Source organism: Oncorhynchus nerka, linkage group LG26 (genome assembly GCF_034236695.1).
Source record: "Oncorhynchus nerka isolate Pitt River linkage group LG26, Oner_Uvic_2.0, whole genome shotgun sequence".
In the NCBI taxonomy this organism is placed as follows: Eukaryota; Metazoa; Chordata; class Actinopteri; order Salmoniformes; family Salmonidae; genus Oncorhynchus; species Oncorhynchus nerka.
The window spans coordinates 6,953,991-6,968,195 of NC_088421.1; the positions used below are offsets into that span (position 1 = coordinate 6,953,991).

Here is a 14,205-nt window from a genome sequence, read left to right on the forward strand (position 1 = left end):
TGAAGAGACACACCGGAGGCCTGGTTCGTGGAGCAGGCACAAGACTTACCGGGCTGGAGCGACACATTGGAGGCCTGGTCCGTGGAGCAGGCACAGGGCTCACCAGGCTGGAGAGACACACTGGAGGCCTGGTTCGTGGAGCAAGCACAACCCGTCCTGGCTGGATACCCACTTCAATTCAGCAAGTACAGGGGACCAGCACAGGAGGCATTGGGCTGTGAAAGCACACTGAGGTCTGGAGCTTAGAGCAAGCACAACCCCTCCTGGCTGAATCCCCACTTTAGCCCGGCACGTTCAAGGCGCTGGCACAGGATGCACTGGGCTGTGCAGGCACACTGGAGACACCTTGCGCAGAGCAGGCGCAGGATATCCTGGTCCGAGGAGGCGCACTGGAGACCAGGAGCGCTGAGCTGGCACCACCCTTCCTGGCTGGATACCCCTCTTTATCGGGCAGGTACGGAGAGCATGTACTGCACGCACCGGGCTGTGACGGTGCACTGAAGGCACTGTGCGTAAAACCGTAAAACATGGCACTGGAACTGTGACCAACTCCACTCGCCCTTCTCGCCAACCCGTGTGCCCCTCCCAATTTCGGGGGGGGTTGCCTCTCGTGCTTCCGTCTCTGCCGTAACTCCTGATCTCTCCATTCCTCTCGATCTGCCTCCGCCTGTTTCCATGGCAAGCTTTTGTCGCCTGCCATGATCTCCTCCCATGTCCACGATGACCTAAACTCCCTTCTCTCCCGTGCCCAGGATCCCTTCTCCGCCTGGCCATGCTGCTTGGTCATTTTGTGGTGGGTAGTTCTGTCACGACTATCGTCGGAATGAGGATCGGACTAAAGCATGGTAAGTGTTCATATTTTATTTCTCAAAAAAAAAACACTAGAACAAAGTGAAAAACCGAAACAGTTCTGTCAGGTGCAGACACTGAACAGACTCTAACTACCCAAAAAACACAGTTGGGAAAAAAGGCTGCCTAAGTATGATTCCCAATCAGAGACAACGATAGACAGCTGCCGCTGATTGGGAGCCACACTGGGCCAAAAACAAAGAAATATAAAATAAATAAAGAACCTAGAATGTCCACCCTAGTCACACCCTGGCCTAACCAAAATATAGAATATAAGCCTCTCTATGACCAGGGTGTGACAGTGGGGCTCTGAGTATTATACCATACAATATAAACACACATACACACCATTCTAGATGTTAAATAATAACCACATACCATTATACAAATGGATAAACAGTATATATCTACAATAACTCTATTCTATCCAGGAATTCCAAGTCTTATGAAAGGACTGTGTGCTGCCATATTGGCCTATTTAATACACACTTTGTCTAATGTCATACAAGAATTACTGAGGTAATCCATTGATAATTATTAGCAGGATCCCCATGATGCCACTTAAAAAGTTATATATATATATATATATGACTAAGCTATATAAATTATTATTTTTTATTTTTTTGCCCACCAGCACCCTGCCTTGTTCAGGGGACTAAACTATTATCCATTAAAAGTATTGCTTGTTTTTTGTCTCTTTTTCCATTTTGTCTTTCCATGTCTTTTTCTTATTTCTCCTCCAATCATAGTAAGACATGCAGGTGTTTAATACATTGGACAGACTTTATAAATAAACATCCCACAATGTCAAGTTCCTGGTCCCCCAAATGATCCTCTACTCCTCACCCAGATCTCCCCACCCCCTTCAGCCCACAGCCCCAGTGTGATTACCACACATAAAACAAACAGGAAAAACATGAACAGCAACACTCACAAAAACATGTTCAAAATTAGTTACATAAAGAAACAAAAGTACAAGCATACATAAACTGAAAGTAGTTATTATCATGTGACTGATCAGCAACAAGTTTAATGTGCATCCCCTCTGATGGTTATATAAGATATTATAAATCCACTCTCATTGACAAGAACGAAATTATTAGTTATACAAAATATGTTTTTATTCACATTTTCAATAATATTTTTTTTACTGCTTTTTCAAGTAGACCGGCAATACAGTTCAACAGAGGTACAAAAGGGAAACACAAAATATAAATAATAAATTATTAAAATAAAAAACAATAATTTATTATTTAAATATAATAAATAGACTGACAGGGTCCCACATGATTGTATTCATGCAGAATCAGAATTCTTTAGGTAACATAGATAAGATGTTTTATTTTCATAATATGCTTGTGAGATACTTGTCATTTAGAATGTATTTTGTTGTACTATAGTGTTGGCCGTCTGCAGTTATCTGTTCTCTGTCAGGGTTCAGTTACTTGGGCCACAAAAAGGGGAGAAGTCAAGCTTGTCTTCATATGTAAACATGACTTTTAAACCATGTGAAGGGATGATTGAGGGGGAACCAATTATCTCTTGGCTCCACAATGTCTGTGTGCCAGTCACTGACTCTCTGTGATCTTGTCCAGGAGGGGGTGTATTTGATATATGCCATTGGGTGGGGTAATGGTGTTGGTCCTGAGTGGTACCAAGAGTGAGATAGGAACATAGTTTAGGAGACAAAGCTGAACGATAATTTATAGCCAATGCTGTCTGGCTATGTGTGTCTTTGCTATAAAGGATCTCAGTTGCAATGTGTAAGCACTCTCAGAAAATTCATTTATAGACACTGAATTGATCTGAGAGTCACAGGGTTGTGATGGAGCTCACAATAATTAAAGATGGACTTTATGATAACTCTGACTTGTGGTGGTTTGCTCTCATGATTTGGTAAATACAGGAAATTTCCACTACAAGCTTCTGAAATGAGTCTGGATGATCAGTACATCTGTGCCACAAGGATATCCAATCTTTGCAGATGACATTTCATCTCTTTCCTGATGAGCTCCCAAACCTGTGCACTGTAGTTCTGAAAAACAGAACATTTCAAATATTAGTGGGATGAACATTCTTGGCAAAATAGTGACCAAATTGTCTTGAACAACATAGAAAGAACTGGTGCCGTATGCAATAAACTTTTCTTAGTAGGAGAGCTGATTTAGGATCAGTTTTGTCTTCTAGATCACTATAAATAAGTACAGAGGAGACCTGATACAAGATCAGCACTTCTGAGATGCTTGATACATATGTCCCCAGAACTCACCTTTTTTTTAAGAACACTGCTCCTGTTTACCCTAGTTTATATTCATGATTACATGTATTAAACACATTTCCATACGAAACCAAACTCACAATTTTTCTCAGAACCTTCCTATTCAACTTCTTGAAGTACCTCTCAGGTTTCATGGCAGGTAATACATGTGTAGGACAAAATTAAACAAAACTTTAGCATCATGCAGATGTAGGATCTTCATTTGATCCTTTATTTAAAGAATTTTTCTGCACGGAAGGAAATTGAACTTTAATGTGTATTCAATGTTTGAAAAGGATTCTAAACTTTAAAATACCAAACTTGATTTGCCATAATGAAAAATGCATCAAAGCCTATGAAAACTTTCCTTTTAATTAAAATCCACAATAATTTACATTTCTCATTGCTGCAATATTATTTATGTGATGTCTCAAACTGGCTCAAAATCTGTAATATCCCATATCCAGTGCGTTTGGAAAGTACTCAGACCAATTCCCTTTTTCCAAATGTTGTTACGTTACAGGCTTATTCTAAAATGGATTAAAGAAAAAAATGATTAATCAATCTACACACAATACCCAATAATGACAATGCAAAACCAGAAATACCTTATTTACATAAGAATTCAGACCCTTTGCTATGAAACTCAAAATTCAGCTCAGGTGCATCCTGTTTCCATTGATCATCCTTGAGGTGTTTCTACAATTTGATTGGAGTCCACCTGAGGTAAAATAAACTGATTGGACATGATTTGGAAAGTCACACCCTGCTATTTAAGGTCCTATAGTTGAAAGTTCATGTCAGAGCAAAAACCAGGACATGAAGTTGAAGAAATTGTCCGTAGAGCTCCGAGACAAGATTGTGTCGAGGCACAGATCTGGGAAAGGGTACCAAAACATTTCTGCAGCATTGAAGGTCCCCAAGAAAACAGTGGCCTCCATCATTCTTAAATTGAAGAACTTTGTAGCCACCAAGACTCTTCCTAGAGCTGGCCGCCTGGCACAACTGAGCAATCGAGGGAGAAAGGCCTTGGTCAGGGAGGTAACGAAGAACCCGATGGTCACTCTGACAGAGCTTCAGATTTCTACTGTGGGGATAAGAGAGCCTTCCAGAAAGACAACCATCTCTGATAGAATGGCCAGACGGATGACACTCCTCAGTAAAAGGCACATTGCACCCCGCTTGGAGTTTGCAAAAAGGCACCTCCCTGACAAAAGGACTTTCAGACCATGAGAAACAAGTGTCTCGGTCTAATGAAAGATATTTGGCCTGAATACCAAGCATCACATCTGGAGGAAACCTTGCACCATGCCTACAGTTAAGTATGGTGATGGCAGCATCATGCTGTGGGGATGTTTTTCATTGGCAGGGACTGGGAGACTAGTCAGGATCAAGGGAAAGATGAACAGAGCATTGTACAGAGATATCCTTGATGAAAACCTGCTCCAGAGCTTACAGGACCTCAGACTGGGGCGAGGGTTCACCTTCCATCAGGACAACGACCCTAAGCATACAGCCAAGACAATGCAGGAGTGGCTTTGGGACCAGTCTCTGAATGTCCTTGAGTGTCCCAACAAGAGCCCGGACTTACGCTAAAATGATCGAACATCTCTAGAGTGACCTGAAAATAGCTGTGCAGCGACGCTCCCTATCCAACCGGATAGAACTTGAGAGGATCTGCAGAGAAGAATGGCAGAAACTCCTCAAATACAGATGTGCCAGGCTTGTAGCATGATAGCCAAGAAGACTCAAGCCTGTAATCACTGCCAAAGGTGCTTCAACAAAGTTCTGAGTAAAGGGTCTGAATACTTACGGAAATGTGATATTTCAGTTTTGTAATGTTATTATGTTTGACAAAATATCTAAAACATGGTTTTTTCTTTGTCATTATGGGGTATTGTGTATAAACTGAAGAGGGGAAAAATCAATTTGATCAATTTTAGAAAAAGTCTGTAAGGTAACAAAATGTGGAAAAAGTTGAACATGTATGTACTTTATAAGTCAATTTCTCCACTTGTAGAGTTAGTAGGCTACAGCTAAACCAGGGCTCACCAACCCTGTTCCTGGAGAACTACATTCCTGTAGGTTTTCACTCCAACCCTAGTCTACCACACCTGATTACTTAGGTAGTTGATAAACTTAACCAGGTTAGTTACAACTGGGGTTGGAGCGAAAACTTACAGGAGGGTAACTCAACATAAACGGGATTGGAGAACCCTGACCTGAACAGGGATTATACTTTAAATAGACCCGTTACTTACGCAGGAATTAAGGTTCTCAAATTGGTTTTCTAGAATTTTGAGGAAATCGTACAGGTTTTTCTTGTTCCAGGTGACGGACTTCATATTCCCATCAAACAGTTTTGTGATTTTATAGATGGCCTCGTTCCGGAATCTGACTTTGTCCTCAACCTACACAGGAAGATATAAAAAGAAGATTATAAACAGTATAGGCTTCCGTTATGGCATCAATATAACATTGGGTCAAGACCGCAAAACCAAAGCATATCAGAACATGATTAGTAAAAATTCTAGCCTTTACCTCGGCATCATCTATGTGTCTGTTAAGTGATGTTGGGAAAAAGACTGGGGCATTCTGCTTTGTGATATCTCCTCCCCGGAAAACAATCAATATAGTGTGTTAAGTCATGAGTCAAATACTTCAAGAGCAATCAAGACAGACATAAAGTATAGCTTATACTGCAAGTACAGTAGGCCTAATGTAGATAGCGTCTCTTGATATCTCTGTCATTATAGCCTTAGCGCCCTTTTAGTATGTATATTGAAATATAGGCTAACAGTTTTCTAACACAGATGCTAAACATGAAACGCATGACTATTTTATTTGGTTGGTTGTTTTGCTGTCCTTAATACATGCATTCAGTCTCCTTTTACAATGTGCTAATAACTCACCATCTGGTCCAGCAGGGAAAGGTATTATGCTCTCAAGTGACCGTAGTGGTGTCGGATCCAGTCACAGCAATGACACACGCTCTGCATACTGCAAATAATAAGAAAAATACAAGTCCAACTCTGCATTGTATACATTGTAAACAGCTATTTGTTTCGCTGTTAGTTTTCCATATGAGTTTGAACATATTCATTGTGTTAAGTAGTTTTATCTGGAATTGGGAAAGGGAAAACTGTATGGAGAATTTCCCACCGATCAACCTACCGTAGGCGGTGACTTCCGAAAAAAAAAAAAGTAAATCTATACACATTCTCCTTGAAATCAGCTTTAATTATAATTGAATCACAAGGTAAGATTATTTATTTTAGATATCGGCTAGACTATTACTAGCGACTATAGGCTATTCGCGAGCTTTGCTTTCAACTGCTAATAACTTCGCTTGAACCGAAAAAAAAGTCCGATAATATCGTCGAAGGCGAAAACCCACACTTCTTAAGAAATGTAGCCATATAAGACATTCATTTAGTGGTTTTCGATCAAAGTTAGTCCGAAATATTGTTCCGTAGTCCTCTGCTGTTGCGCTACAACGGAAAAGTGAATGGGAAACGTCAGAGTCAATACCCACATCTCCCAACTTTCATTTTCACAATGACGTAACCAACTTTCACCTTACTGTTGTCTGCTATGTATGCAATGTTGACAAGCAACGACAACATGATTCGTTGGAACTTTCTATCTACTTTGTGTGTGTGTGTGTGTGTGTGTGTGTGTGTGTGTGTGTGTGTGTGTGTGTGTGTGTGTGTGTGTGTGTGTGTGTTAATTTCATTGTCCATGGATACATTTGGACAGCACAGTACAGTAGAGAACAGCAGAGTACAATTCATTACAGTGGAGTGTACAGTACAGTACAATACAGAAGAGTACAGTAGAGTACAGTTCAATACAGTACAGTGTACAGTACAGTAAAGTAAATAAAAGTATAATTTAGTACAGTGGAGAACAGCAGAGTACAGTTCAATACAGTGGAGTGTACAGTACAATACAATACAGTAACATAAAGGAAAGTAACGTACAGTAGAGTACAGTTCATTACAGTGGAGAGTACAGTACAGTACAATACAGTAACATAAAGGAAAGTAACGTACAGTAGAGTACAGTTCATTACAGTGGAGTGTACAGTACAGTACAATACAAAATAGTACAGTAGACTACAGTTCATTACAGTACAGTGTACAGTACAGTAAAGTAAAGGAAAGTAACGTACAGTAGAGTGCAGCACAGTAGAGTGTAGCCTACTTTACACTAATTTACTAAACTGTAAGGTACTCTAAGGTACAGTGCATTCAGCTAAGGTACAGTGCATTCAACTAAGGTACAGTGCATTCAACTAAGGTACAGTGCATTCAACTAAGTTACAGTGCATTCAACTAAGGTACAGTGCATTCAACTAAGGTACTGTGCATTCAACTAAGGTACAGTGCATTCAGCTAAGGTACAGTACATTCAGCTAAGGTACAGTGCATTCAACTAAGGTACAGTGCATTCAACTAAGGTACCGTGCATTCAACTAAGGTACAGTGCATTCAACTAAGGTACAGTGCATTCAACTAAGGTACAGTGCATTCAACTAAGGTACAGTGTATTCAACTAAGGTACAGTGTATTCAACTAAGGTACAGTGCATTCAACTAAGGTACAGTGTATTCAACTAAGGTACAGTGCATTCAACTAAGGTACAGTGCATTTGGAAAGTGTTCAGACCCATTGACTTTTTCCACATTTTGTTACGTTACATCCTTATTAAAAAAAATGTTTTTTTAAGAATCTTCTTCAATCTTGACACAATACCCGATAATGACAAAGCAACGTAATCAGAAAAGTTTGCAATAATAATTCTATCCACATACTGTCCATAATGTAAATGCATCCAATCACACACACACACACACACACACACACACACACACACACACACACACACACACACACACACACACACACACACACACACACACACACACACACACACACACACACACACACACACACACACACACACACACAAACACACACATAGTGTTTTCTTTGCAGCAATTCGACCATGAAGGACTCACTCTAGCAGTCTCCCCTGAACACTTGATGTTGAGATGTGTTTGTTACATGAACTCTGTGAAGCATTTATTTGGGCTGCAATTTCTGAAGCTGGTAACTCTAATGAACTTCTCCTCTGCAGCAGATGTAACTCTGTGTCTTCCTTTCCTGTGGCTGTCCTCATGAGAGCCAGTTTCATCATAGCGCTTGCTGGTTTTTGCAACTGCACTTGAAGAAACATTCAATGTTCTTGAAATTTCCCGCATTGACTGACATTCATGTCTTAAAGTAATGATGGACTGTCACTTCTCTTTGCTTATTTGAGCTGTTCCTGACAGAAATATGGACTTGGTATTTTAGCAAATAGTGCTATCTTTTGTATACCACCCCTACCTTGTCACGACACAACTGATTGGCTAAAACGCATTAAGAAGGAAAGAAATTCCACAAATTAACTTTTAACAAGGCACACCTGTTAATTGAAATGCATTCCAGGTGACTACCTCCTGAAGCTGGTTCAGAGAATGCCAAGAGTGTGCAAAGCTGACATCAAAGCTGAGTGGCTACTTTGAAGAATTTCAAATATAACATATATTTGTATTTGTTTAACAATGTTTTGGTTACTACATGATTCCATATGTGTTATTTCATAGTGTTGATGTCTTCACTATTATTCTGCAATGTGGAAAATAGTAAAGATAAAGAAAAACCCTGAGGTGTGTCCAAACTTTTGACTGGTACTGTGTATATATACTCCGGACTCCGACATATTTCTATGTTTCTTATGTCCATTCATTTTCTTTTAGATTTGTGTGTATTGTTTTGTATTGTCAGATATTACTGCAGTGGTAGAGCTAGAAAAACAAGCATATATCTACAGCCGTTAAAACATCTGCTAAATGTGTGTATGCGATAAATTGCAATTGAGTTGATTAAAAAAGATTAGAGCTGTAGAGGACACATTTATTTAATTATAATATATTTCATTATTACAATAACAAACATTTCCTATCAGGTTGCAATAATAAATACAGTCTGCAATGGCCTTCATGAATACAAAAGAAATGCACGGAAACATTGATACATTAGTCTATGTATAGCCTTAGTCAATCACATCATTATTCCGAATAAATAAATGATTTACTCCTCGGAGTTGTGAACATGACTACACAATAAATTAATACGTTAAAAAAACAAATGAGTAAACATGTAAAAAATAGTTAGAAATATGAATAGATAAATAGATATATAAATAACAAATATGTACACAACACACACATAACGCTCATTGGCTACTTAATGTTGTGTCTAGTCTTTGTAGGTGTGCCAGCACCACTGTCCTTATGTCTTCCCAGCCGCTTGCGCTGTAATCCTGCATAAATGAAATACACTTGTTAAGATTTGAGAATAGACACATGTTGTATCATCACATAAATACATCCAGATTTGGTGAATGTACTCTCTTTGTAAGACAAATGGATCAACCTACCTCGCGTTTCAAGTAATGCTTCAGGAACTTGAAGTGAAGGCTCATCTTTTGTTCACTCTTTTGACAGATTTTGATAGTCTTGATTTCATAGCCTTTACCTGTTAGGATAAATAACAAATCATTCATTTAATATTATCTTTTGAATAACATGTAACTACTTATATTATAATCAAGAAGGATAGTATAATGTTTTCCTTTTTGCATTAATGTTTTAAGAGGCGAAAATCACAAATGACATACGCATTGGTCCAGCTCCGAGGTCTGGCGATAGAGGTCATTCATAAACTTGTCAACTCCTTTCTGGTCCCAGGCGGTGGACTCATATTTACCACTGCTGTACAATTTCTTTATAGCGTTCAGCGTATGCGAAATGAAGGCCATCTGTTCGTCAGCCTAGAAGAAGAGTGATTTGTATGAGTGTATGCCTTTTGAATTGATGGAAAATAACAACAAATTATAGCAATTTTGTAAATTCGTTATAACCTAATTATATACAGTGCATTCGGAAAGTGTTCAGAACACTTAACTATCTGTACATTTTGTTACGTTACAGCCTTATTTTAAAATTTAATAAATATGATTTCATCATCAATCTACACACAATAACCCATAACGACCAAGCCAAAACATGTTTTTCGACATTTTCGCTAATTTATGAAAATCAAAAACTGTCTTTGCTTCTTCATTATGGATATTGTGTGTACATTGATGATGATTTTTTATTTATTTGCAATCAATTTTATAAATGGTCTGTAACATAACAACATGTGGAAAAGGTGAAGGGGTCTGAATACTTCCCGAATTCAGTGTTTAATCCACTCTTAGAAAAAAAAGTTATGGATAGTACGAAACATTTGTTATGCATATTTCTTACCTTGAAATTATTGACTTGTCTGTATTGTTTGTCAGGGAAAGTGATCTGAGGTCCTCGAGAGACTTCATGACCCTGAGATGCCAAAAAATATAAACAAAATATTGCATCGTTATTACTGTACAAAAAGGAGTCAGGTCATTTAAATGAAACATAGCAGCTCATGAAATGTTGAAAAGAAGACAAGAGCTCAATGACCAGGAACAAGTGAATAAACATGACCCTATATCCTACCATTTTCTTAAGCATCGTTATGGTGTTGTTGCTGAACACTTGGAACATGCTCGGAGACCGAGGCAGTGTCTTCATCCATGTGCATCCGATGGTTTTATTCCAGGTGCAAATCGTCATGACCAAGCACATCCAAAAGCTGATTGAACCCATTTTAGCGTAGGTCTACTGTAGTTCTCGGTCTGTCCGCAATCAACGTTGGTGCACTTCCGAAAGAGACTACTTCGTATAATTCCGACAAAAGTAAGTTGTCCGCGACGGATAAAGAGATAAAGTTTTCTTCCTGACTGATCAATACCAGTTCTGCCACCCAAGTTCTGCCATGCTCCAACCTGTGTCGATCCTTTATACAACGAGTCTGCAAGGTATTCCAAAAGTGAAAGGTGGAAGTTCCCTTACACTTTCATACCTGAGTGTTTTTGTACGTGTGGAGAAAATGCACCGAAAGGACAGGTGCATCGCTCGAAAAATTGTTACATCTTGAGCTATTTGCTATTTTTATCATGACATTTTGACCTTTCAACCAGGATTATTTTGATGAAAAAAAATAAACATGTGAATCCATCGGACTATGGCCTAAATAAATATCACCATGTAGAACAAATTTAGTTTGGCCTTTCACTTCGAAAACCAAAGTATTTCATGTTTGAAAACGCAACACCTTTTCATTTGCACACAGAAACGTTGGTGTCAACTACGTTGTAACCACCTGCTTAAAGGGTAATTGTGGTTTGTGGACCCCAACTGTCTATGTAAAGATACAGATCAACCTTGTATGGGTTGTATGAATTAGACACTCAACATGACTTTATTTCGTTTTAGAAACAGGTTTGGGTGGTCTGAAATATTTTGATAGACCCCCTTCTATATGCTCCCGGTTTTCAGAAAAAGACACTGGTAGCCTATGAAGTGCACAGGTAGTATTGACCTTGGGAATACTGCTTAAATTTGAGCCTATATTGCGGGGGCTTTTGAATCTGGGCCAATAGGAATGTGTGCGTATGATACTACTTTCAGGTAGATAATCTGTCAAAGTATTCAATAGTCTTGTCTTTAATGGACTTGTAAACACATATTTGATTTATTCCTCCAGTTATGTAAGTTGATGGGACCTCTGAATCTATTACCTTTCCTCCCCAGCGACTGAAGAGTATAGGCTTTGTTTTAAGAGCGATTGAACTAACATTCAAAATATAATAATGATTATGTTGCATAATATACAGTATATACTTTATATTATTAATTAATAACTATATGAATAGTCAATTTTTTACAGTAAAAAAATGCCACAGGCATAATGATGCATTGTCTAAAAGTGTATTGTAAAGGCGTTTGTTGTTTTTCATTGAAGATGATGTTGGTATGGTATTATGGTAACATTTCATTGAGAAATTCGTCTTCATTAATCGGTTCATTCAGGTCACACATCTTTACAAATTACTAGCACATTTCTAACAAATATAAGCTGTGTGTGCGTGTGTTTATTCTAATATTATACACACTCTAGAAAATGGTTCTATATAGAACCTTCAGGGGTACCATATATGAAACAATCAATAAAACCCTTTTTGGTTCTATCTGGAACTTATTACTTATAAAGAACAATATTACCTATAAAACATGTTTTAATAAACGTTTATGCAAAATGTAACTACAACATGCTACCATGACACGTATATTCTTGGCATTTTGGTTAAATTCTTCTGAGAATGTCTCAGGATGCCCTCTATTTCAACTCTCAAGACCTCCCGTGCGCACGAACTGATTTCTGAAAGAAAAAGCAGGAAACGAATAGATTTTATTTTATTTTAAAATTAAACATGGCACACATAGGCTTACATCATAGGTATAGGGACCCAAAAAACCCAAAACAGTAAACATAGGAGATGTTTTACCTCATGTGAAAGAAAGTCATCCAGCTGTTTGAAGTAGTTCTTCACCTTGTCTCCAATGCGAGGGTTAGGATGCACACTCATGTTTCTAACCCGGAAAAAATAGTAAACATAACAAACAGCTTTAATATGAATTTCCTTGTGAATAATATTAATACAATGAATTACACGGATACTATGATTAATAAGGTAATAGCCTACTGTGCAATGCAATGAACAAATACAACATCACCAAGAACCTCCACATTCCGAATAGGTCATATTTTGTCGAGCAAGAAGGACCTGCAGCTCCCCTAATGTGATAGTGTTCCATTGTGTCAGGTTTTGTTGATAGAGCTGACCTGCCAGTTCACGACTCCGACCGAAGGTGGCTCCCCTTCCCGTTCGGGTGGCGCTCGGCGCTCGTCGTCGCCGGCCTACTAGCTGCCGCTGATTCTTTCCTCCCCCTCCTTATGTGTTTATTGGTTACACCTGTTTTGAGTTTGTTGTAATTAGTTGGGCTTTATTAGTCACCCGGCCCGCCCGTATCTTTGTGCGGGATTAATTATTGTAACCTTTGTGTTTGGTGTAGACGAACGTGTTGGTTTATGTTCGTGGAGTTTGCAGGACAGTTTTCGTCCCCAGTGTCTGGGGCATTTGTTTTGAGCACCCAGTGTTTCGTGGGGTGGCCATTGTTCACCGTGTGTGCATTAAAATAGCACTATATTGAACTCTCTGTTTCCTGCGCCCGACTTCCCACTCACGACACCCAGAACGTTACAAGTTGAAACGCAAGGCTCAGTGTGCATAGCTTTTCTCCCACCGGTAATAAAAAGATTAACACACAGTGTAACCAATTCAATCAAAGACTAATACTGAATATTTTATAGCCACGCATGATCTTCATATTGGCTATTTTAGCATCACCTATAATGAAAACGTTGGAACTTAGACCATTATCCATGCTCCTCTAGGATACAGTGGGGTCTCCCCCTGACCACACTCAAACACCACAAATTCGTAACCCATTTCTACAATTTATATTCTTAAAATTGGATTTTAAACATAACTCTAACATTTACAACACTGCTAACGGCTCAGACTAAGACCAAGATGCAGACACAGGAGGCGGATAGTACAAGTCTCGGAGTTTATTATATTACAAGAGGCAGGCAAAAGGTAAACCAAGGCAGGCAAAGATTCGTAATCCAAATCAGATTCAGGCAGATACAGGATGTTAGGCAATTGGTAGGTCAACGCAGGCAAAGAGACGTAATCCTGGAAACAGGAGACAATGGGCTGTGAGACAGAGGTTTAGTCCTAGACACATGAAAAGTGGAATGTATACGGAGGGTGCGGGGAAACAGGAGACGGGTAGCAGAGGGGCTAAGGATTTTAGAGATGTGGAAATGGCCAATGAAACGAGGGTAAAGTTCACGAGACTCCACCGGGAGGGGCTGGTCCTGAGTGGAAAAATATACCTTCTGCAGGAGCCGATAGCGGGGATCAGCGGTCCGTAGGCGATCCGATCCGCCTGTCGCCGATACCGATACTCCGGGCTCTCTTCCAGGTACGGCAACAGCGGCAGACAAACATCGGGGCAGAGGGTATGCTAACTTCTTCCTCTTGCTCAGGAA

General features: G+C 39.3%; 1 long non-coding RNA gene and 1 pseudogene across 2 annotated transcripts; both read right to left on the reverse strand.

Moving 5' to 3' along the window:
• Window positions 1–1,845: 1,845 nt before the first annotated feature.
• On the reverse strand, window positions 1,846–6,592 carry LOC115126881 (uncharacterized). Of its 2 annotated transcripts, XR_003863260.2 has the most exons (5): window positions 6,281–6,592; window positions 6,019–6,106; window positions 5,648–5,715; window positions 5,368–5,517; window positions 1,846–2,884 (listed from the first exon to the last, which is right to left on the reverse strand). It is a non-coding gene; the product is annotated as an uncharacterized LOC115126881 (long non-coding RNA). The 2 variants fall into 2 exon arrangements; XR_003863259.2 differs by having other exon boundaries at window positions 5,648–6,106.
• Window positions 6,593–9,323: 2,731 nt separating this feature from the next.
• On the reverse strand, window positions 9,324–10,999 carry LOC135564934 (interferon a3-like; annotated as a pseudogene).
• Between the last annotated feature and the right edge of the window lie 3,206 nt (window positions 11,000–14,205).